Genomic DNA, 24,521 nt, shown 5'->3' with positions numbered 1-24,521 from the left:
TTCCTCTATGGTTAGGAGAGTGATTTGTTTATCTACAAAGCTACATATCTCTGTTTACTTTGATCAGAATACATGCTTAGAAAAGTTTGTGAAATAAATGAAGATAAATTGGAACAACATGCTTCTATGTATTCTCATTCATTCAAGGAATATTTATTGAATATAGGAACATGTCAGCCCTTGCCCCAGATGTTAAAGATGAGCAAAACAAAATTCCTGCCCTCAGGGGCATTAAAGTTAATACAGAGGTCACAAGGACTGGGAGGGAAAGTGGAAGCTGAATGAGGGATGTGGATTAGATATTTTAGTAAAGTGTGCAGGAAAGTTGGGAAAGTAACTTAGTTTTTTTTTTTTTTTTGTTGGTCATGGGGCTTGAATTATAGGCCTGGGCGCTCTCAGCTCTTCAGCTCAAGGCTAGCACTCTACCACTTGAGCTACAGAGCTACTTCCAGTTTTCTGGTGGTTAATTGGAGATAAGAGTCTCATGGACTTTCCTGTCTGGGCTGGTTTGAACTGCGATCCTCAGATCTCAGCCTCCAGAGTAGCTAGGCTTACAGGTGTAACGCACTGGTGGCTAACTTGACTTGAATTTTAACAGGATCCCTCTAGCTGCTGTGTTGAAAAGCACAAGTGCGATCAGGGAGAATGGGTAAGGAGACAGTTACAATATTCTATGGCAGGAAGAGAGAGTTCCGAAGGTAGAAATGACAGACTGCTGTTGGATGGAATGTGGAATATGATAGGAAGAGTGAAGCCAAGATGGACACAATGACTTGGCTGGAGTCACCGACAGGCTGGCGTTTAGGTTCAGTGGTTTCCAGTGTCAAGCTTCTAATGCAATCTTAGGTTAAAGTCAGCTTTTTTTTTTTTTTTAAAGATATCTTGCTTTGTAACCAAAGTTGGTCTGAATCTTGCTTACCCAAGCTACGGTCAAATTTAACACCTTCTTGTCTGTTTCTTGAATCCTGAGATTTCAGACCTGAACCAACATACCTGTCCGGTAAAGTCAGGTGTTTTGAACACCACGGCGATCTGCAAGCTGTATATAAGCTGTATTTAATTCTTTCACTCTTTTCTATTGCTTAGTTACTAATCTTTAATTGCCCTTTTATGGATGAGAGCGGAACATGTCTGAAGCCACTCGATTAACAATCTGCTGGATTATTACAGACTGGGGATGGGGAGTCAGGTGTATCAAACAACAGATTTCTGTTTATTATAGGATTTAAAGGTGGGGGCGCATATCTGCTACAGACTTGGGTTCCACGAGCAGCAGCAGCAACAACAACAACAAAGACAACAACAACGTGTGACAAGCATTCAGGACCCTCGGAGGATACACGGTGGCGCAAGGCTAACCTTACGGGAACCGAGGAAGCCGGTGCTTGAGAGCTCAAGTAGCGGAAGATTCAGAATAATACCAAGGAAGCGAGTGGGGGATCAGAAGTCTGTTTTTGCTACTGTTACTTTTCATAAGCAAGATATGCACAAGCTTGAGTGGGACTTCGGCTTTGCAAAAGGAAGGCTGTTTGGAAACACCGCCGGCGGTGTTTGGAAACACGGCCGGCGGGGTCCAGGGTCCCGACCCAGTTCACGTACTTTCGAAAGCGTATCCCCGTGGGGCCTCTCTCGGGCAGCCCTCCTCCAGAAAGGCCAGGATATGGAGTACAAAAGCCGGGGCCCCAGCATCCGCACCCCCTCTTCCCCCTCATCCCAATCCTCCTCCCCCTCCCCACGGCCCCCTCGGCCTCCCAGCGGAGCGCCAGGAAGGCCCCCGCGCATGCGCCTGGGGCAAGGTCCCTTCTCCGCGCCGTCAGGGGGCTCCACGCCCCCTCACAAGCTCCGCCCCCAAGCGCCTGAGGCGACCTGGGCGGGGGGCTCCTGGCCACGCCCCCAGCCGGGCCCGAGCGGGGCCGAACGCCGCCGAAAACCTCCGAGCGCCGCCGAGCCGAGCCGAGCGGCTCGGAGTCAGTTGGTGCAGCTGCGTCCCCGCCGCTCAGCAGTCCGCGGCTCTGGCGTCGCCGCCGCCGCCGCCGCCGCCGCCGCCAGCGCTGCCTCCTCCGTGGGGCCTGCGCTGCCCGCCAGCCCGCCCGCTCGCCCGCCCGTCGAGAGGGAGGGACGCAGGGAGGGAGGCCCGCAGCGCAGGGAAAGCGGCCGGGCCGCGGGTGCCGGTGCCGCCGCCGCCGCCGCCGCCGCCGCCGCCGCCGCTGCCAGTGCCGCTGCCAGGTGAGCGCCCGCCGCGGCCCTCCCGCCCGCCGCCCCCGTGTGCCCCCGCGGCTGTCAGTCCCCGGTGTCCGTGTGTCTCTCTGCCTGTCAGCCCCTGTGTCTGCGCGAGCTGCTTCCCGCCGGGCCCGGCCCCCGCGCGGCCCGGAGGCTCGCGTCAGCCCGCCGCCCCCCAGTCTTTCTGTCAGCCGCCAGCAACCCCCCCCTCGGCCCCAACCCCACGCCGGGAGCCCCGCCCCTCCCAGGCCCCACCCACCCGGGCCACGCCCACCGCAGGCCACGCCCTTCCCGTCTGTCATCACTCTCCCCCCCCCACCCCCTCCACACACACACTAGGCTCTGCGCCCTGGGGATCCCCGTGCACTGTGGCCCCACAGTTGCGAAGGGAGCAGGAAGGGTGACGGAGGGCAAGTGGGGGGTGTCCGCGGAGGGGCACCTGGCCCAGCGGGTCAGCCCCAGGCCTCTGGTGTAAAGAGCTTCAGCTCCAAGCAACCCAGGAGTCGAACCACTCGGGGTACAGTAGAATCCTGGGGCCCTTGTCTGCCCACGCCGAAACACTACACGTGGGCCCCGAGTTCTCGGATGCCCCGAATGGCGTGGGAAGAGAGTTTTGCACTTCATTCAGAGACGCCTATTGGAAGCGGTGGTGGGGAGCGGGAGGGATACACGGACCGTAGGTAGAGAGTGCTTGCGAACTGGAGTGGTTTGGAGTCCGGTGGTTTGCATTTCTGAGCAGCGATGGCTCGGGGCTTGTGCCCAGGGAGAAGCTGGTGTGTGATTGGAGGCGGGGGGGGGGGGGGGAGTGTCAAGCAGTGGAGGAGGGAGGGTGTACTCCTTTCTGTTTTTGTGTATGTCTCGTGAATCCACGGCATCTATTTATGTAGATATCCTAGATGTTTATTCATGAGCTGTCTAGAAACTTTCAATCTGAAAAAGAATCACGGCAGTTTCTATTTAAATACGGGTACTTTCATAGGTCGTTATCTTGATGTCCTTCATTTGTGGTAACTTGGTATTGCAATATTTCAAAGTTAAGAGAAAATGAGTCCTAAAAAAATTGGTGCTTTGCCTGCCGGATAATTCTCAATCATGGAGAACAAGCCAAAAGCTCACTTCATTTAGCTGGAACAACTTATTTGGGCTTGATTTGTTTCTAGGAGACATACAGTGGAAAAATCCAGAAGCAGCATGCAAATCAGTATGAAAGAGACTTAGGAAATGAATGAGAATGGCTTAGGAGAGATGGTATTAAGGTTGGTTTAGAGGACTGGGAGTCACTATGTAATGATAAACATTAACCAAGTTGGTTTGTGACCTTGATACATCCAGCCACACTTGATTTGTGCAGTGGTTCACAACAAGCAAACATTGCTTGGGAACTGTGGTAATCTGGGGGAAAATGTTCCCCACGTTTTTTACTCCTACATTGAAATAAGATTTTAGACTAGGGTAGTCTCATAGTGGAGAGAGTTTATTTTAAGTTTTAAATATAGCATTAAAAAGTAATTTATTACATTTCAAAGTAATTTATGTTTAATAGAAAACTTGAATAACAGAAGCATGGGAAAAACCTCAGTCTCACTAACCCTGGTAAATCAGTTTGGGGTTTTATCTTTTCAGTCTTTTGTTTCCATGTATACGTTTTATTTTTTTCTTCATGCAAAGATGCTACCAGAATATGTTATTTTTATTTATGTACTTTTTCTTTTGCTTGTAACTAGATTATGGGGATATGTTTTGATCGTAGGAATAGGGACTTGTGGTCCCTTTGTGAGCAATTTAAAAAGTAAGCCTGATTGTTCTAGTTTTCTTACAGCATTCCAGTAGCTTTTCATCTTAGTCATATTTCAAGTTCTTGCTGTGGACTACCAGATTGTCCACCTCTCTTGACTTCCAGCCTGCCATACCTATTTCTGCTGTTCTTTAAAAATTGGAAGTATACTCCAGCTCACTGCCTTTGCATTTAATGTTCCCTCTACCCAGAACTCTGATCCCTGAGTATTGCCATGATTGATTCCTTTACTTCTTCAGACTTTCCCCATCCATTCTATAAAATACATCCCAGACACCTGCCCTCCATATCTTACTCTACTTACCAACACTTGTAGTACAAGTTTCTTGGTTTATTAACACTCTCCCCCGCCTCCTCCCTCCACCTCACATTTACCCATAAGTGTGAGACTTTTTTATTGCTGTATCCTTGGGACTCAAATGACACCTGACCCTTACAGGTACTTCGTATTTGCTGAGTGAATGGAGGGATGTTCACTATCCATCTATTCATACGACTTGCTGGTAGCTATCTATGTGGCTATACCATGGGGTGGAAGAAGCTCTTAAATATCACAGCATTCCTCTCCTTTCCATGTCTGAGGAGAATTTTACAAGATGAGACTTACAATCTTAAAAAAAATTACAGTCTTGACTTACCTGAGGGAAGGAACGTTTTTGGCAAATGTTACTGGCTTTCTTTCTGCCTTATCCCTTGTGTCACATTGGGAATCTTTGAGAAGTATAAAGTGTCCTAGTTATGTTTACAGCTGCAATTCCAATTTGGTAGTTCTTAGTGATAGAGTAAGCCTCAAGAGCATAGTAGAGTTTTTGTGTCAGCAGATACCCCAAGATATAATTACAGCTTTAATGTGTTTTCATTTGGGAAATAGCAGTTCTATTTACTTACTTTCTTGGCAATTCTATCCTTTTCATCTCTCTGCTTATCATTTTTGGATGGCCAGCAGGTACACTTACTTTTTTTTTTTAACATTTTAAAATTAATCCTTGACCTTTTGAGCATTTTGTATCTCTCATGTGACTTGAACTCTTTGAAAGTACCAGTTTCATCTTTCAGGTCGAAACAACATCAGTAGTAAAATGTGCCATTATATTTTCACTTATAAGGATGGGATAATTGTATCTTGGGCAGAATTTTTACAGAGAAGGTATAATGTGGGGGTAAGCTTCTTAAAGGTTTGAACTGATGGTGGGAAGCTTTTAATTTTAGTGTATTTAAAAAAGAGACCTGCATTTTGCTCTGAAGTAAAAGGATCCCTGGAACACTTTTTTTTTTTTTTTTTTACTTTTAATGCTCCATGTAAACAAAAACTACATTCTAAATGAAAATTTTATTATTTGAAAGGCCTAAAGGAAATGTTTTTATTTGTTTCATGAACACCTGTTGAGCATTTCTGTATTTGGAACAATTCTGTGTTTTCCCCTGTTTTTCTAGGGGCTTCCTGTTTAAATTTTTGCTTTTTTGTTTTTGTCTGTCGTGGGGCTTGAACTCTAGGCCTGGGCACTGTCCCTCAGCTCTTCAGCTCAAGGCTAGCACTCTACCACTTGAGCCACAGCACCACTTCTGGTTTTCTGATGGTGAATTGGAAATAAGAGTCTCACAGATGTTCTCGCCCGGGCTGGCTTTGAACTGTGATCCTCAGACCTCAGCCTCCTGAGTAGCTAGGATTACAGGTATGAGCCACCAACACCCGGCTACCTGTTTAAATTTAAATTTAGATTATCAACCTAGTTCTTCAGCTTTTTTTTTTTTTTTTTGCCACTCCTGAGGCTTGAAATCAGGGTCTGGGCATCGTCCCTGAGCTTCTTTTGCTCAAGGCTAGCATTCTACCACTTGAGCCATAGTAGTACTTCTGGCCTTTTCTGTTTATGTGGTACTGAGGATTCTAACCCAAGGCTTCATGCACACTAGGAAAGCACTCTACCACTATGCCACATTCCCAGCCCCCCCCCCCACCCTGTTTTTTCATTTTTTTTGTTGTGCTAGTACTGGGCTTGAGCTCAGGGCCTCATGTTCTCCCTTGGCTTTTTTACTCAAGTATGGCAGTCTTCCATTTGAGTCACACCTCTACTTGTGGCTTTATGCTACTCTCTTAGATAGGTCCTCATGACTTTGAACTGTAATCTTCAAATCTCAGACTCCTAAGAAGCTAGAATTATAGACATGAGTCATCAACACAGCATCGTCCTCATTTCTGAGGCAGGGTCTTGTTGTATAGTCTAGAGTCCTCTAAGAGAACTCACTCTGTAGGTCAGACTATGTATTCCAGGATGGCTTTGAACTGTGATTCTCCTGTCTCAGCCTCTTGAGTGCTTCAAATCCTTATCCTCTAGATTTCATCCTCCTAAGTAGCTAGGCATGAGACTCTAGCACCCAGAACTTGGGTACTTCTGTTAATAGTCACTATACCAAACAAATAAATTTGTTTTCAGGCTCTGTGAGCTTTGGTCCTAGGGCTTAAACTCCAGACCTAGGTACTATTCCTGAGCTTTTTTGCACAAGGATGGCATACCAATGCTTGAGCCACTGTTCTACTTCTGGATTTTTGCTGATTAGTTGGAGATAAGAGTCTCACAGACTTTCTTGCAGGCTGGCTTTGAACCACGATCCTCAAATCTCAGCTTACTGAGTAGTTAGGATTACAGGCATGAGACACTGACACCCAGCTCAAGCTCTGTATTTTAATTTTACCTTTGACACTTTCTAGCTCTCAGTCCTTGGAGAAATTATGTACACCTGCTTTTTCATCTGTAAATGAAAAAAAATAGTTCTTACAGGGTCATTGAAGAAGGCTCTCTCTTTCTCTCTCTCTCTCCCTCTCTCCCTCTCTCTCTCTTTCTCTTATACACAACCCCCCATACCACTACGACCACCATCACAAACTAGTGTTAATTATAAGGAAGAAAAACTTCTAGCATCATCAATGAATTAGGATTTGGTAAAGAGTGAATGTAGCTGGGCTGGTGGCTTACACTTGTAATGCTAGCTACTCAGGAGGCTGAGATCTAAGGCTTGAGATTCAAAAGCCAGTCTGGGCAGAAAAGTCTGCCACACTCTTATTTTCAATTAACCAGCAAAAAAAGCCTAAAGTAGAGGTATGGCTCACATGATTGAGTGCCAGCCTAGGGGAAAAAAAGCCAAATGAGAGTAAGAGGCCTGATTTCTAGCCCCAGTATAGGCACAGGCAAGCACACACAAACAGAGTGAATGGCAGCCAAGTGCAGGTGGCTCATGCTTGGAATCCTAGCTACTTATGTGGCTGAGAATGGGAGGATCATGGTTCAAGGCCAGAATGGGAAGAAAAGTCTTTGAGACTCCATCTCAATGGAGGGAAGCTAGACATAGTAGCATGTGCCTGTCATCTCAGCAACTATGAGAAACCGCAAGTAGGGGGATTAAAATCCATGAGCATGTTCATGGAAGGAAGCATGTCTCCATCCCAAAAACCAGCAAACATGGGTCTAGAGGCAGGGTTCAGTGGTGAACACCTGAAAGGCAAGTTCAAACCGCAGTAACACACAAACACACACACAATGTGTGAATAACTTAATGTTCTTTCACTGACTTTACTTTTGAATTTATTAAAAATGATCAGGGGAAGTGGCGCTGTAGCTGGAAGTGGCGCTGTAGCTCAAGTGGTAGAGTGCTCGCCTTGAGTTGAAGAGCTGAGGGACAACGCCCAGGCCCAGAGTTCAAGCCCCAGGACCGACAAAAATAAATAAATAAATAAATAAACTATATAAAAATGATCAGGGATGGCATGTGCCAGTGGCTCATACCTATAATTTTAGCTACTCAGGAAGCTGAGATCTGCAGATTATGGCTTAAAGCCATCCAGACAGGAAAATCCACGTGACTCCTATCTCCAGTTAATCACCAGCAATAGAGCTGCAGCTCAATAGGTAGCACACTAGCCTTGAGCGAAGAAGCTAAGGAACAGTGCCCAGGCACACACTTACATACATACCAATTATCAGGGAATTGCCTGTAATTGTAGCTACTCGGGAGGTTGAGACCTGAGGATCACAATTCAAAGCCAGCCCGGGCAGGGAAGTTCATGAGACTTTTGCTTCCAATTAACGAACAAAAAATTGGAAGTAGATATGTAGCTCAAGTGGTAGAGCACTAACCTTGAGCAAAGACTCTCAGGGACAGTGTCTAGATCCTGAGTTCAAGCCCTAGAATCAACACAAAAAAATTGTCAGGGAATTTAGTGTTTGGCTCAGGATTTATAATTATTCTACCGATGTACACCCTACCTTTATGTTTAGCTTTAAGCTTGTCATATGATTATGAGAAGAGAAGAGAGCTTTTTTTTCTTTTAACATTCTTTCCCATTGTTAGGAGTCTGAGTAGAGATTTATTTCTCACTCTCTTTTTTGGTTGTACTGAGAATTGAACCTAGGGCCTTGGCACATGCCAGGCAAACACTCTACCATACCAAGTACTCTACTACTTGAGTCATGACCCAGCTCACGAGACCCTTCAAGAAGCGAGACACACTTTATTTTTCTTTTACTAGAAAAGTACCCTTCATCATATTGTGTATTTTCATGATTGATTCACATCAGAGAGCTTACTTCAAATAACCCTGTGGACTTGATAGCCCTTAAGATGGAGTATCTGGGTACAACCATATTTTCTGGTGAGATGGTTTCTAAGTGAGTGCCATTCTGGTGTTTCCATCATCTCTGTGAAGCTGTCTGCTAAGAATAAGTAGCAAAATGTCAGTGGACAAAGGAGAAGTTTTGGCAAATGGTTAAAGTCAGAAAGAGGGAGAATGAACTTCAAAGTATGTCAGTGATCTTCAGATAGCATGCTGGGCTCCATTGAAGTAGGGGACCATGGATCTATTGGGATATTGATAGCATTCAACTACCTGGTTCTAGGATCAGAGAAGGGTATGTTTGTGTTGAACCAGAGATGGGGTTTGCTAGGGGTGAGTGACAGGACATGGTGACTAACATGATTCATTGTGTGTCTAAGCTGGATGGCAAGGAGACAAGGACCAAAAGTGTTGATGAAGTCAAGGACTGGGTGTATTGGAGTGATGGAGTCATAGGAGGATGTGGTTAGAGGAACATATGAATGGAAGATTTCAGAATTGGAGCAATTAATTACTGGGCATGACAGGCTTCTGTGTTTTGCTGTAGACACGAAGTGCTGAAGTGAAGTAAACTCAGTGAAGATGGCTGATGTTGAAGTGGTCAAATAACTGGGCAGCTGGAGATGTTTGGATCATCTGCATGTTTAGAGAAGCTATCAGAAAGTGCAAGGTGTTCAGGGTAACGAAAAGGAAGGTGGGCCAGATCTTCAATGTTAGAAAGAGGTCCTCTTCTGTAGGAGCCTCAAAGTATCAGGGGATTTTTGCATGGGGGAGGTGGAAGAGCATGACCTGGAAGGTTTATTGGTTACAAGGTCTCTATAAGAAGTCAGCCTTGGTCCAATTGCATTTTGCTTATGAGGGAAACTTGATTTAAGTGGGGAATACTGGTGGCATACTATATTTCTAAACTATTCATGAAAATTTTCTAAGGATGTTTCCCACTGAACTCGAATCTCTAGGATAGGAGACAGAATATGTTTATCTGGGCTGGCTTAGATCCTCCTATTCAGGTTTATTATGTAGCTGGGATCACAAGTGAATGTCACCACTCTGGACTTGTGGCTCACACCTGTAATCCTAGGTACTCAGATGGCTGAGATCTGAGGATCACGGTTCAAAGCCAGCCTGGGCAGGAAAGTCTGAGACTCTCATCTCCAATAAAACACTAGCAAACAGAAGTGGTGCTGTGGCTCAAGCAGTAGAGTGCTCACCTTGAGCTGAAGAGCTGAGGGATCGCTCCCAAGCCCAGAGTTCAAGCCCCATGACTGACAAAAAAAAAAAAAAGTCTCATGGACTTACCTGCCTGATCTCAGCCTCCTGTGTAGCTAGGATTATAGGCATGAGCCACTGGTGCCTGGCTTATTTTTATTTTTGAGATAAAGTTTCTCTAACTTTTCTTACATAATCCTCCTACCTCCACCTCCTGGATCCTGTGATTAAAGGTATATGCTACCATACCTGGCCCATTTCTGAGTATCTTCTTCAAGGATGCTTGATATAGGCAGGAGAGTCTTGTGGGATCAAACTTTGGTAACTAGAAAGTGGTCAGCTATCCTCTATGTCCCTGCTCTAGCATGGCTAAGCACAGAGGGACTTATACAAAAGCTGTGAAGTCCTGGTCAAAGTAGCTCTTTATACTCCAGACTTCTATATGTGTAGTTCTAGGCTTGGCCTGTCTACAAGCTTCATCTTCCTGATAGAGTGAATTCTCTGTCACTGATTTAAGCTCCCTTGGGTGAGTCCTCTTTTGGCAAGTCCTTGGCATGCCATGATAGGTTAGCTATAGCCAGACATCAGCTAGCCTTGCAGATGGTTACTGTTATGAATGATTTCTTTGCTTTCCCATGTTAGTGCTGTTTTCACTTTTCACCTTCCCAATCAGTTTAACTCTTAATTTTTCAGGAAACTAGATACATACCTCTTGCTATCTTTTGTGGTATAATTGGATGCTAGTTCAGAATTCTGATCTCTCTGAGAAATAGTTTAGAAAAGATGACATTTCCTTTTGGTTTATTCTTGATAATGCTAATAGCTAGCTTGCTTTATTTTTTCCCTCCCTCTCCTCCTTCCTTCTCTTCTTCCTTCCTTCTTTCTTTTCTTCCTTCCTTCCTTCCTTCCTTCCTTCCTTCCTTCCTTCCTTCCATCCTTCCTTCCTTCCTTCCTTCCTTCCTCTCACTTGCTTGCTCAATCATTCTGTCAGTACTGAAGGTAATCTGCAATAACATTTAAAAAGCCAAAATATTTGACAATGTTGTATTTCCCATTTTGACATAAAAGGTAAATTCAGTATTCACCAAAATATACCTCTGTGTACCAATTACATGCCAGGTACTGTGCTAGACACTAATAGAAAGGAAATCAGACTTGTTCTTTCTCTGTCCATATGCATCTACAGTCTGGTAGGTTAGAAAGCCAAGATAGTTTTGTAGAATGCCTGTAGAAAGGCCTAGTGTCTAGTCCTACTTTTGGCTTTTATGAATTTTGTGACCTTAGGCATTTGTCTCTGTTTTCTGTTACCTGAAATGAAAAGGAGTTGCCCTGACTCATAAAATTTTTATAATACTTAAATGATACTACACAGAGAAGAGGTTTGAAAAAGTAAAGTTACTATATATACAAATATATGTGAAGAGAATCAAACCTGCCTTCTTTTGCAGGAGTAGCTAATGAAGAGTTTCTACTACTGTGTGGCTAACACCATTATATCCCCTGTACAATATGGACTACATGTTATGAAAACTTTGCCAATTACAATGTTTATTTAGTAATAAATAAGAAAATTAGTTAAGTTTTGAGTGCCTAGGGCTACTTAGTCATTTCTAAAACTTAATAATATTGGCGTTATTACAAAAGACAGTGCTTCTGGGTATTTACCATATAACTAGAAGTTTATTACAACAATGAATATATGATGATTTTAATGATTGAATAGTATAAAATTAATCTGAGCAATATTTTTAATGAAAGAAAAAGTTCTTTATAAATAATAGAAGGTTCTCTTTTGGTGTGAATTTCTGTGGTGTGTGTGTGTGTGTATGCGTGTGTGTATGTGTGCGTGTGTGTGTTCGTGTGTGTATGTGTGCGTGTGTGTGTTCGTGTGTGTATGTGTGCGTGCTTGTGCATGCCAGTCCTGGGTCATGAACTCAGGGCCTGGGCACTATCTGAGCTTTTTTTCACTCAGGGCTAATGTTCTACCACTTGAACCACAGCTTCATTTCTGGCTTTTTGGTGGTTAATTGAAGATAAGTGTCTTACGGACTTTCCTGCCTGGTCTGGCTTCAAACTGCTATTCTCAGCTCTCAGCCTCCTGAGTAGCATAAGCCACTGGTACCCAGCTGACTTTGTTTTTTGTTTGTTTGTTCTTTTAAAATTGTTCCTCTCACCTGCATATCAATAAAGAACTAGGCCTTTCATTGTAGATATTTTCTGTAGTAACCTAGACAAGATCCCTAATTTTTCTTACCTCAATTTATTAATAAAAAGTGGCCTTATTTTTGCCATGCCAACTCTAAAGGGTTGTTGAGACATTCAAAGAGAGTACACGATGAATATACTTCTCTCTACGTGATGGTCCTTATTCAGTCATAGGTGTGATGGTCATGTAATTCTGGCAAATGAATGCCCCAGCAGGGCTGTGTCTTGGTCTATAACATAGTCCTTGTTTGTGTTTTGCCTCCAGCCTATCATTATTAAGTGCCCTCCATCTCATTTAATATCATTTCATTTTATAACCAATTGGCCAGAATCCAACACTTACTGAGCTTCTGCTGTGTGTTGGTCAGACATGTACAAGATGCAGAGGATATAAAAGTGAGTCCTAGGATGCCTGCTCTAATTAGGATGAGCTCAAGTCTTCCAACATCAATTCCTGCCTGAATTACTAGCCTGCTGGTCTGTCCTATGGACTCCAGATTTTTCAGTTCTGAAGATTGCATGAGCCAGACACCTATTACTATGCATATGTGTATGAATATCTATGCATGCATGTACACACTGGTATTTTTTGTATTGGTTTATTGGTTTGTTTCTCTGGAGAACCCTGTCTCAATAAATGTTGTTATTACCACATCAGGAAGGATGGTAGACAAGGTGCTCATTGTGGCTTTAAGGCCACATTGAGAGCTTAGGGTACCCATGGAATCCAGGTGAACTACTACCAGCAGTCAGACTTTCCCAGGATGTGAACAGTACATGAATGGTCTAGACAGGATATACATCAGTGTGGAATTCCCTAGTGTGTAGCTGTCAGTTGAAACTAGGTTCATGGGGATTTTAAGCTAGACTAGAGTATGTAAAATAAGATGAAGTGTAAGGATGGAACTTTTTATTGTTGTTGTTATTCTTGGTCATGGGGTTTGAACTCAGGGCCTGGGTGCTATCCCTGAGCTCCTTTGCTCCAGGCTGCTGCTCTTACACTTTAAGCCACAGTGCCATTTCTGGGTTTTGAGAGGTTAATTGTAGATAAGAGTCTCCTAGTAACTTTTCTTCCCTGGCTGGCTTTGTACTATGATCCTTCAATCTCAGCCTCCTGAGTAGCTAGGATTATAGGTGTGAGCTACCAGTGCCCAACAAGGATGGAACTTTTGAGTTATAACATTGGAGGGGAGGGGTGGAGGCAAAGGAATCTATAGAGGAAACAGCAAGGCATAGAAAGTAGGAGGATCAGATGAGTGGTATCATGGTAATCAAGGAAGAGGAGAATTTTGTAGAATGAGGTAATGCTAACAGTGCCAAATGCCATAAGGGAAATGTTCAAAATTACTCAATGAAGTTAGTTCCTAAGAGATATCATTGGAGGTGATTATTTCAGGGTCCTACATTATGTGGATGGATGAGGTTGAGATGTGTGTTTGCTTTTGCTGCTTCTTGAAAGATGTACATCCAGGAAGTGTGAGGATAAGAACATGCTGTGGGTTTCCTGAGGAAGGTGTGATTTCCGGAGGAAATTTGAGACAGATTTGATCCCTAGCATGAGAGAGGGAGAAGAGGGAGGATATTTAAAACAGACAAAAGGTAAATATAATTGATTAGGGAGGGACATTCCTGGGATAGCCAGAAGCATTGCCAGAGAAGGATGACTCTTCCATTTGATGTAGAAAGAGGCGAGGTTATTTGGGAATACAGAGGACTTTGTGGACATAGGAGGTTGGAAGTGTTGCCCTAGTAAAAGTTTTTATTTTCTTTGTGAAGTGGACCTTTGGCACCAATTGATGACCACGGGGAGATGGTACAGTGAGGTCTTTGAAGAGAGGAGCACATATCAAATGGCTGTTGTGGAGCTTAGATGTGGGAGTTTGTTATTGCCTCTGTTGTGAACTAGATAATGCACCACAGACTGATGTGTATAAAGTCTACAGTTGTTAGCAAGTTCTACCAGACTACCTACACTTTTTGTGCAGTACCCTTGTATGTCAGCCAAGAGTATCTCTGATGTAGTACTAGAATGTGAGACCAGGTACTGTAGTGAAAATGCCATTAGACTATGAGTCAGTCATTCCCTGGCTCAGCCTTGGCTCCTTCATTTACTAGTGGCTGATATTTCTAAGTCTGCATTTTCATTTGTAAGACATTTATAATAACAACAACAATAATGAGTGTTGATGATGGTATGTCAAATGAGAAACATTTTAATATTCTTTAGAGAGGTAAGTAATGTTATAAATGGAAGCAATATCACTAGGCCATACCTAATCCTAGCTCCAGGCTTCCTTCTTTACCATTAGGATCTTCCTCCTGCTCCTGCTCCTCCACCTCCTCCTCCTCTTCTTTCTCTACCTCTGGGCCTGGGCGCTGTCCCTCAGCTCTTCAGCTCAAGGCTAGTCTTCTACCACTTGAGCCATAGCGCCACTTCTGGTTTTCTGGTGGTTTATTGGAGATAAGAGTCTCATGGACTTTCCTGCCCAGGCTGGCTTTGAACTGTGATCCTCAGATCTCAGCTTCCTGAGTAGCTAGGATTACAGGCGTGAGCCACTGGTGCCCAGCTTGATACTGTTTTTTTTTGTTTGTTTTGTTTTGGGTTTTTTTTTGAGGCAAGAAAATTGATGAGGTTATGCAACTAATAGCAGAGAAATAAGCTAAAGCTGAATGTTTGTATATTTAAGTCCCTGGGGGTGAGAGTCAGGAATTATCCTACCCGGAGGACTGGACAATCTGGCTCTGAGGTTAGTGAACAACTGTGATGGGGTGGTGGAAGCGGGCCTTTGTAGTAGCCTTATTCTGGTAGATGATCTCACCTTTGATTGTTGCAGTTGCAGGAGGAAAGAGAAAAATAAATTTTCAGATAGAAGGAGCAGTGAAAGGCAGAAACCTGCTTAGGGGGTGCCTGAGCTAACAGGAGGCCAGATTGATATAGATAAGCATGAGGGAGGGGTGATGAAATGAGGCAAGGGAGGGGAAAAGAGCCTCTGTCACCCAAGAGCTTACTGGCCTTGGCAAGGAGTTGGATTAATTCTAAGAACAGCAGGAAGCCATTGTACCTTTTGAGTGAGTGGTAAGATGGTCCAATTTATAATTTGAAAAATAGATAGAGAAGAGGCCAGAGGGTAAACTCAGTATAGTTGGTGAGGCAAAAGAATGGACTCAAGAGCCAAAGAGGACTTGAGCTCAGGGCAGAGATTTAGCCAGGAAAATAAAACTCCATCCTTTGTTTCCTGTTAGCTGACTCCCTGTTGGAGTAGCCTCATCTAGGCTCTGTCCTTTACCTTCTGCAATTCAGTCCTCTGGGCTCTGGCCTCTGTCAGTGCAGCTCACTGAAATGTCTCAGGCAAGGGGTACTTAAGTCCCTCTGGTTAGCCAAGCTGAGACCTTTTACTCCCACCTAAGTTGGTGGTGTCCATTCACAGTGAGCCTGTTACAACCTCAACATGCTGTGTTCCTTTGGTCTGGTGTCTCTTTGGCCCCTCATCCTGTGACCCTCAGGTTCCCAAGTGCTTAAACCAATCCTGATGATTGTATTCTCCAGGCTTATGACCTTGGTCCTCCTGGGATTCCTCCATGTCCACCTGCAGAGAATGAACCCTCTATTTCTTCATCTATATCTAGCTTTATCTCCAGAAAGCCTACTGACCCTTCTGGCTATGTTAGGCACCATGACTCCTTTTCCATTTCTCATTGCATATAAAATGGACACCTCTATGATGGCACTTAGCACCCTGTTTACTTACTTGACTTTCCCAGCTAACAGTACTTAAAGGATAGGGTTACAGCAGAATACTTTGTGATCTAGGCCAGAGATTGCTTTCAGTTCAGGTGAAAGCCACATTTCATTATGAAGGTGTCTACACCTGATTGTATGTCCTATAATAGGGCATTCATTTCTCACTAGGTCTGAGGGCTGGAATTCAGGTATAATATCTTCTGTGAACAGAATAAATTAGTTTTTGGAATAATCAGTAATTGTGTCCATCTTCTAAAAGGAAACAAAAAGACTTAAGAAGGAGAATTGCTACAGAAGAGTTTCTAAAGACTTGAGTTTTTTCCTCTGGTAATTTGCAGTTTTACAGTTCAAAACCTGTTATGTGTGTCTTGTATTTTGTGATTTCATAATTTGGAACTTAACTTTACAATTGCCTCCATGGTAATGAACACTACTGTTCTCTTGTGTTGGATTGTGATAGCCATGGAAGGTAGCAAATAGACTGAAAGACAAGCTTTTGCCTTTATGTCCTTACCTCCAGCTAACCAGCTCATTATGAAGGAAAAAGAAGAGATGAATAGAGATAGTACAGCGTATACTTAGGTACACAAGTCAAATATTTGGTATTTCAGCAAAATTGGGGATAGTTTATGTCACTGAAGACTCATGCTTTTTTTTTTTATTGTGAAAATACTGTACATAGGGGTTACAATTACTTGGACAAGATAATGAGTACATTTCTTATCAAGCATTGTAGCCTCCTCCTTTGTTTCCCCTTCCCATTCCTTCCCATCCTCCCCCTACCCCCCCACCCAGACCTCCTCCTGCCCCCCACCAAAGTTGTAAAGTTCGTTTTCGAAATAATGACTTGTACATCTCATTGTTGCAATGGGTCCACCTGTATCCCTATTTAAACGATTTGTTTTTTTCCCGTTCATGCTTTTCTTTCAAATGTGTTTCTACTCTTTTGAGTCCTTTCTGTCTTCTGTAACTTTCTTCTTTTTTTGGGGGGGGGGTGTTGGTCATGGGGCTTGAACTCTGGGCCTGGGCACTGTCCCTGAGCTCTTAAGCTCAAGGCTAGTGCTCTACTTGAGCCACAGAGCCACTTCATATGTTCTGGTGGTTAATTGGAGATGAGACTCATGGACCTTCCTGCTCAGCTGGCTTTGAACCAGGATCCTTAGATGTCAGCCTCCTGAGTAGCTAGGATTAGAGTTGGATGCCACTGGCGCCCAGCCTTAACTTCCTTTTTCCCCCATTGTATCTTTTATGGAAGGTGAACAAGAAAATAAAATATTGAATTACTTTCTACCCTGTAGCTGTGATTTTCAGGCTTTTTCTTGAGGTCCTTTTCTTTTCTGAGCTTAACAAAGCAAAAAGCAATGATTCCTTTGATTAAATGAAACTCTTGGACCATTACTCAGAGTAATGCAATACAGCATACTTGTGCCTTTTTTTTTTTATTAGTAGTAGTCTAATTTTAAGGGAAAAACATTACAGGGTAGCTATTTATAACTAGAATACCTCTCAAGTGGAATAAAACTGCCTATGTATATGTAACAGTTTACTAAACTGGAGCCTCATATTTCTCTCAAGGGCTTTTGTTAGAAAAGCTGGGACATAAGAGCTATGCTCTATTGATCACCACCTATGTATTTTGGGTGTTTAAACAAGACATTAGGATTACTGTCTCAGGAAACTATATGGAGTTTTCCAGTATGCCTGAGGCTAAGATGACAACTTCTCTTTTTACATAGAGAATCTCAGTTTCCTCAAGAACATTCTTCCTCAAAGGAAACCACAGTCTATGTCTTGGTACCTTTGATCCACTAAACTTAGAGAGGGAATCTTTTCTATCATATGCAATATATCCAACCATTCAGATGCATAAACTATCCAGAAGTGGAGCTGTGGCTCAAGTGGTAGAACGCTAGCCTTCAGCAAAAAAGTTCAGACAGTGCACAAACCCTGAGTTCAAGCCCCAAGAAAGGCAAAAACAAAACAAAACAAGGCCACAAAAAAAACTATCTTCCCTTTTATCTCCAAGTATTTTATTTCCTTCTTTCCTTTCTTCCTGCCTTCCTTCCTTCTTTTTTTTTTTTTTTTTTTTTTTGGGTCCAGTTGTGGGGCCTGAACTCTGGGCCTGGGCACTGTCCCTCAGCTCTTCAGCTCAAGGCTAGCACTCTACCACTTGAGCCACATCGCCACTTCTGGCTTTTTCCTTTTTGCTTATGTGGTGCTGAGGAATCGAACCCAGGGCCTCATGCATGCAAGGCAAGCGCTCTACCACTGAGCCACCTTCCCAGCCCCCTTCTTTTTTTTTTTTAACTAGTCCTGGGGCTTGAACTCAGGGCCTGAGTACCATCCCTGAACTTCTTTTTGCTCAAGGCTAGCACTCTACCATTTGAGCCACAGCACCACTTCTGGCTTTTTCTGTATGTGTGGTACTGAGGAATCAAACCCAGGGCTTCATGCATGCTAAGCAAGCACTTTATCACTAAGCCACATTCCCAGCCCCTCCAAGTACTTTATTTCAGACTTTGGATTTCTAGATTCTTCAGAGGTAACTTTCTTCTTTAATTCTGTATAATATTAATAGATCATCCAGAGGTTTTGTTAGATTTTTCTAATGGGTCAGTTCCTTGCTCAACTTAACCTTGGCTGAAACTTAACTTTGCAGAATTCCTCCTTCTGTGTAGGTTTTTAAATGTCTACTTAGTGGAACATTTTTAACCTCAGAATCTTCCTAACATGGTTTCCCTGTTACTTTTTTTTACATTTGGTGATAATGTAACATACTTCCTCTTAAAAGAATACAAAGGTTTTTAGGTCTTGAGGTTCAGGTAAAAATACCAGAAAAACCACAGAATTTGACTTCCTACTAAAGTAGACAACTCTCTTCAGTTGGTTCTGATGACAAGAGTATTGATTGATCCCTCATAGCACACTAGTCACTGTACCCAAATACATCACATAATGTCATGCAACAACTTGGCATTAATAATAATGCTAATAGGGCTGGGGATGTGGCTTAGTGGTAGAATGCTTGTCTAGCATGCACAAAGCCCTGGGTTTGATTCCTCAGTACCACATCAACAGAAAAAGCTGGTACTGTGGCTTGAGAGGTAGAGCACTATCCTTAAGCAAAAGAAGCTCAGGGACAGTGCCCAGGCCCTGAGTTCAAGCCCCAGGACTGGCAAAAAAATAATAGTAATACCAATAATGGTAGTGCAATTGGCCTCATTTTAGTTAGAAAGGAATAGACACTTGGAAATAGGACTTACTCCATATTTTATAGAGTATGGGCTCTGAACATACTGTTGTTGTTTTGCAGTTGCAATACTGGGGATTGGACTCAATACCTAGGTAGCTCTTTTACTACTTAAGCTACATCTCCAGTCCATTTTTGCATTGGTTATTTTTGAGGTAGTGCTCTGAATCCTCTAAGCTATGTTTCCCTGGAGTACTGGGGATGACAGGCAGGTACCACTGTACCCAGCTGTGGTTTGAGATGGAGTTGTTTGGGATGATGTTTGGAAAACTTTTGCCTAAGCTGGACTCAAACCCCCATCTCTGCCTCCCAAGTAATTGGGATTACAGGCTTGAGTCACTGAGCCTAGCTACATACTCACTTAGCACCTTTCTGTAGGTAAAGTTCTGTGTACAACTCCTTTTTTTTGTGTGCTTCATAGAGTACATATCTCTCTAATACTCTTTTTTTCTTTTTTCTTTTGTCAGTCATGGGGCTTGAATTCTGGGCTTGAGCACTGTCCCTCAGCTCTTCAGCTCAAAGCTAGTGCTCTACCACTTGAGCCACAGAGCCACTTCCAATAAGCCACAGAGTGGTTTATTGGAGATAAGAGTTTCATGGCTTTTCCTGCCTGGGCTGCTTTTGAACCGTGATCCTCAGATCTCAGCCTCTTGAGAAGCTAGGATTATAGGTGTGAGCCACTGGCACTTGGCCTCTCTGGTACTCTTAATTAAAATGGAAATAAAAAAATCCAAGATATTCTTAACTCATCAGAACATCTATAGGGGACTAAGCACCTAGTCAGTACAGATAGCTAGAGCTGAGGTCCTTGGCTTTGTATCTTTAGACCTAGTTTAAAAAAGGGGGGGGAGAGGTGGGGGAGGATGGGAAGGGAAGGGGAAACAAAGGAGGAGGCAAGAGTGCTTGATAAGAAATGTACTTATTACCTTGCCCACGTAATTGTAACCCCTCTGTAAAGTATTTTCACAATTAAAGAAAAAAGAAGTTAATTAAAACCCTGTGAGTTCTGTCCTAGAATGACTAGGGCTACTCTAGACCTCCAAAGTCCATCTTAGGATCAGTAAAAGTCTGATGCATCATGATGGGCTAAGGTAAAATTAGGGATTGTTCCCTTTGACTTACCTTTGGGAAGGAGAACATGGCTATTGTAGTTAAAGTTGGACTCGCAGACAGATGTGTTCATTTCTGGCTCTTTCTTGCTTTGGAGAGTCCACTCTGCACTTGCTTTCCCAAATCTTCACTTGAAGCAGTGGTACAGTTGGAAGATGAGAATTTGTGAGGCTGCTGTTTCTCACTACCTAAAGCTGTGAATTGGACACCATTATTACCTCAAAAAATAAATAACACTGTGTGTATGTGTGCACATGCATGCATGCATGCGCCAGTATTGGGGCTTGAACTAAGGGTCTTAGCTTTTTTCATTCAAGTCTGGAGCTCTATCACTTGAGCCATAGCTCCACTTCTGGCTTTTTGCTTTTTGGAGATAAAAGTCATGAACTTTCCTGCTGGGGATGGCTTCAAAGTGTAATCATCAAATCTCAGCCTCCAGAGTAACTATGACTTACAGGCATGAGTCTCTGGTGCTCACCTGAGATGGAACTTGTTGACTGAGACTGAACTTCAGCTTGAAAACATGTAATGGTCTAGTCAGAGGCCCAGAGAAGGTTAAGAATAATATTATTCTCATGGGCTCTAAGGAGAGTGGCTTAGCTTTGGGTCTGCCTCAAGCCTATTGGGGGAGTACAGATTAGCCTTAGGAATCTGGCACTTAGAATCATTAGGACCTGCTTATGTGTATCTCAGTCCGAGATGAACTTCAGCATTGCCTACTCTCTCTATGTTGATTCTGGAATGCTAGAGACAAGATTCTATGAGGCAGAGACCTGACAGGAAAATTTGCTCATATCAATTTAGGATAATTCCAGGAGAGATTAAAGAGGTTGATCAGATGTACTGCCATAGAGGTAGTGCAGGGGCCCTAGGTTTCAGTGATGTAGGATCTGTTACCACCCCCAGCTCCAAAGAGGTAATGGATGAAAGTGGTTATCAGAAGCTAAAAGAGATTGTCATTCGAAAGAGACCATCTTGAGAGGATCCAATGACTTTTGCTTGAGGGTTACAAATTGACCAAGTGAACAGAATTCTCCCAGCCTCATTCCCTTTTTTCATCCCTGTCTTCTTTCTGAGACTTAGGGCTAGCAACTATTATAAGAGGTCAAAGGACAAGGGACCTGTTGGTATAATCACTATGAACAAGCCTGTCTGGATACAGGTCAGGTGAAGAGGTTTAGAATGTCTCTGAAGAATATGAAACGTATGAGCCCATGTAGTATCATAATGAGCAGGAACTCTGTGTGTGTGTGTGTGTGTGTGTGTGTGTGTGTGTGTGTGTGTGTGTGTGTGTGTGTGTGTGTATGTGTGTGTGTGTGTGTGTGTGTGTGTGTGTGTGTGTGTGTGTGTGTGTGTGTGGTGAGATAAAAAGATGAGACATTTCTTGATTTTATATCTATGTGCTAGGGACTTTCTTGTGACCTCACCTCTTTGGGGGTAAGTACATTATTTCCATGTTACAGATGCAGAGAACTTGAACCTAGATCTCTTTGCCCTTACTTTAGTTCTAGTGACACTTGTGGTGACAGATAGTAGTTGGATATTTTTCACATCTTTCTCTGTAATTCACTGGACATTTGATTTTAGTTGAAAGGCCAAGAAACAAACTCTGTAACTGGTTCCAGAGAGCCACATTTTGTGCATTGCTGAAGGAACAGGGGAGGACTGTAACAGAACTGCCGTGCAGTCTTTTTTTTTTTTTCCTTCACATCTATGAACTTGAGGGGAAGGAAAAAAAGGGGAAAAAAAACTCAACTTGGCATGACTGATGTTAAGTGAGATCAAATAAGGTGAAAAGCAAAATAGAATCCAGAAATTTAGTTTTGCTTTTACCCAAAGTTCATGAGCAACTGCTGTACAAAGTCCTTTTTAGGTTCCACAGATGTTACGGACTTTTCATAACATGAATCTCATTATCTTTGCTTTTGGTTGTTTATAAACTTAAAAAAGCTTTACAAAGGACAAAGAACCAATTGAACATTAAATCAACTATACCTCCTTTCTATTTCATTTCTTGATAACATACAAATTCTTATGGTTATCATGAGTTAACTATTTTGGCTTTTGATACATTCACTGTAAAACAATGAATAGAAAAGTTATATACAGAAGAAATTCCAACACACTAAAATAAACTTAAAATTTTTTTTTGGGTCCAGTCGTGGGGCCTGAACTCTGGGCCTGGGCACTGTCCCTCAGCTCTTCAGCTCAAGGCTAGTGCTCTACCACTTGAGCCATAGCGCCACTTCCCGGCTTTTTTCTTTTTGCTTATGTGGTGGTGAGGAATCGAACCCAGGGCCTCAGGCATGCAAGGCAAGCACTCTACCACTGAACCACCTTCCTAGCCCAAACTTAAAATTTTTTTTCTCTAGCTTTTGTTCACATGTATATTTACATGCTTAGAATTGGACACATTTGTATTTTTTACTTGCCATAAGTATTTTTCATGTTGCTATATAATCTGTAAAATTATAATAGTTTACTTGTCAAAAATTATTTTTAATTATTTATACCATCCCTTTGAAAAGGATTGGTTGTTATGTTGAACATTCACGCGCCCTATAAATATTGTTCATTTATGTTGCTCAGACATTTAGTTTCCCTACTGTTGTCTGTTTTCTTTATAGAAATGGAAAGGGAATTACTACTTTTTCAGTATAATTCCCAGAATGAGATAAGCAACTTGGAAGCTTTATCAAAGAACCTGAAATAAGCAGGGCGCTGGTGGCTCATGCCGGTAATCCTAGCTACTCAGGAGGCTGAGATCTGAGGATCGCGGTTCAAAGCCAGCCCGGGCAGGAGAGACCGTGAGACTCCTATCTCCAATAAAAACCACCAGAAAACCGGAAATGGTGCTGTGGCTCAAGTGGTAGAGCGCTCGCCTTGAGCTGAAGAGCTGAGGGACAGCGCCCAGGCCCAGAGTTCAAGCCCCACGACCGACAAAAAAAAAAAGAACCTGAAATAATAGTTTTAGAAGTTACCTGAGAGAAGCCAGAGTCCAGCTGAAAAACATCAATAAGCAGTTTATTGCTTAAAGTGTTAGTATGTATTTTTATTAAATCTTAGGTTTTAAGAAGTCTGGTTACGATGGATGTGACATATCATTTATATACATAATTTACCTGGTATGCTGAGTAGTGGTTTTTTACTTGTTTCCTGAGCTAAATTATAGTTCTAAACAAATTTTCTATTAGAGTAATGTTATTGGCCTCAATTTTCTTCTAACCCATGAGTATTAGCATTAGCCTAGTCCCCTAGTGTGTTCCCAAGGAAGTGGTCTTCCTCTCTCTAGCTCATTCTTCCTAGTCCTGGGAGCCCTGGCACTTTGGTCTCTTCAGACCTGAAAAAGCTGAAGACTTCTGGACAGAAGGATTTCCGTGTTAAAATTGGACACATTTGTATTTTTGTATTCTTTGTATGTTGCCTATGTCCTTTTGCTTATCTTCCACTAGCCCCAATTCTAAGTTTCTTCTGCTACATAGCAAGTAGAAAATCAGAGAGCAGTTTTAGCTTTTAATGTCTCTATCCTCAGCTCTTGGCATAGTGCCTGGCACATGGCAGATGCTCAAAACACATTTACTGAATGGACTCTCTTGAAACAGTTTTTCAGATGTGTTAATACTGCACAGAGTCTCCATCTAGTCTACTAAGTTTTTAATATGTAGGTATGTAGGTGTCTTTTGGCTAAAACTGCAACAGAGAGGTAAATACCCACAAAATTTATTTATCTACTTATTGAACAAGCTTTGGTTTACCATCTATTATTCATCAGGCATGCCACTTGGGCACTTGGAATGTAGCAGTGAACAAAGAAGACGGGGTCATTCTCTGTGACATTTGTAATCTAGAGGGCAAAGACTTTCAGCAGTACCTTGTATTTTTTTTTTTTATAAAAATAGGAGTTTGCTGGGCACCGGTGGCTCATGCCTGTAATCCTAGGTATTCAGGAGGCTGAGATCTGAGGATCTCGGTTCAAAGCCAGCCCAAGCAGGAAAGTCCATGAGACCCTTATCTCCAATAAACCACTCAGAAAACTAGAAGTGGCACTGTGGCTCAACTGACAGAGCACTAGCTTTGAGCTGAAGAGCTGAGGGACATCATTCAGGCCCAGAGTTCAAGCCCAAGACTGACAAAAAAAAAAAAAGGAAAAGAAAAGAAAAAGTGACAGTGTTACTTAACATTGATAGGAAAAGGACAAATTTTGGAATGTCTGGTAGATATACCCAACCTTTTATCAGCAAGACAAGATTATATCCTTGCCATATTATACAGAGGGAGGTATATACTGTCTTTATGAATAAATGAGGTATACTGAGGGAGATATCATTCCATATCCATGACAAAACTCAGTCTTTAAGCTTAAATTTGAAGTAAAGCGCTCCTT

The 24,521-nt window shown here is 42.8% G+C and overlaps 1 protein-coding gene across 4 annotated transcripts in view; it reads left to right on the top strand.

Moving 5' to 3' along the window:
• Positions 1 to 24,521, top strand: part of Zhx3 (zinc fingers and homeoboxes 3) — a 112,892-nt gene that overhangs the window by 4,050 nt on the left and 84,321 nt on the right. Inside the window, exon 1 of one of the 4 annotated variants that reach the window (XM_069989755.1) lies at positions 1,975 to 2,226. The exons of 1 other annotated variant lie outside the window; for it this stretch is intronic. The gene's annotated coding sequence lies outside the window, so the exon portion shown is untranslated. Of the gene's footprint in view, positions 1 to 1,974; positions 2,227 to 2,614; positions 2,738 to 16,337; positions 16,360 to 24,521 lie in introns of those variants that run through there. 2 more of the 4 variants (XM_069989758.1, XM_069989762.1) reach the window with 2 other exon arrangements.

Source organism: Dipodomys merriami, unplaced genomic scaffold (assembly GCF_024711535.1).
Source record: "Dipodomys merriami isolate MVZ:Mamm:240054 unplaced genomic scaffold, mDipMer1.0.p SCAF_39, whole genome shotgun sequence".
Lineage (NCBI taxonomy): Eukaryota > Metazoa > Chordata > Mammalia > Rodentia > Heteromyidae > Dipodomys > Dipodomys merriami.
This window is presented reverse-complemented; position numbering and strand designations above follow the sequence as displayed.